Here is a 1,022-nt window from a genome sequence, read left to right on the forward strand (position 1 = left end):
GCTTCGTTTTGCCGGGCTTCCTCGATGTGGCGTGCTCTTTACGCCACGAGCGTTGAAGAGGAGGGAATCTTGGAGTGTTTTCTGCTCGCGAAAACGCGCCACGCACGCCACAGGCGCACGGCCGGCGGCGGCTTCGGCCGCGAAGTGTCGGGAGCTCGAGCGACGGCGTAAAAAATGCTGCTCCAGGTAGAGTGAACTAGAATTCTAGTTCACTCTAGCTCCAGGCACACGAAGTTGCTTGTGTGGCGAAGGAGCTTATAATGGAAGCGAAAACGGTACTATAAACTATCATCCGCACCGTTAGTGAAAGTGCCCATGCAATATCTGCCGGGGTAGTAAGCCCAGGGCCGGATTAAGGTAGGGGCTACGGGGGCGGCAGCCCCCGTAGCCCCTACATCTTTAGTGTGCTCGCTGCCCGCATTGAAAGTTGAAGGTAGCAGCTTCAACCTCACCTTCACACCAAAGCTGACTAACTCGTTACAGGTGGAGAGGAGTGGGGGCCCCTCATGTTATGGTTGACAACCTTTAGTTATTCCTACTCCTCTTCCTTGTTTTCCCGAGGTTTATGAGAAGATGTCTTGGACCAAAAGTCGTGGGCACACAGCTTTCCCGGACATAAGAAGACACATAAAAAAATTACGCCCACCTCCCCTCGCGGGAACCCTGGTCTGATGCCACGCAGAGGGGTGTTCAAGCGCAAGCGGAGAGCAACCGTCGACCGAAAGGCCGCCGGAGAGTGGCACACCGGTTATATGCGCAGCACGCCCGAATGACAGGAGACCGCGGAGAGAGATAGTGCTGCACATGCGCAGCACCGCGCGCAGCGCCGCCCACCGGCCCGCGGAGTGAGAGCGCGCTGGGCCGCACACCCGCAGATGTTGAGAGAGAGTGTTTTCTCTCACCTGGGCACGCGCCGGCGCCAGTGCATCTGCCGCGGCTATGACGCAACACAATCCACTTTAATCCAATCCAATCGAATCCAATGCCCCTCGCGAGAAAGCATGGAGGAAAAAAAGCATCCG

The sequence above is a fragment of the Haemaphysalis longicornis genome, unplaced genomic scaffold (assembly GCF_048455015.1).
Source record: "Haemaphysalis longicornis isolate Haplotype H1 unplaced genomic scaffold, Haemaphysalis longicornis Haplotype H1 scaffold_1, whole genome shotgun sequence".
Classification (NCBI taxonomy): Eukaryota; Metazoa; Arthropoda; class Arachnida; order Ixodida; family Ixodidae; genus Haemaphysalis; species Haemaphysalis longicornis.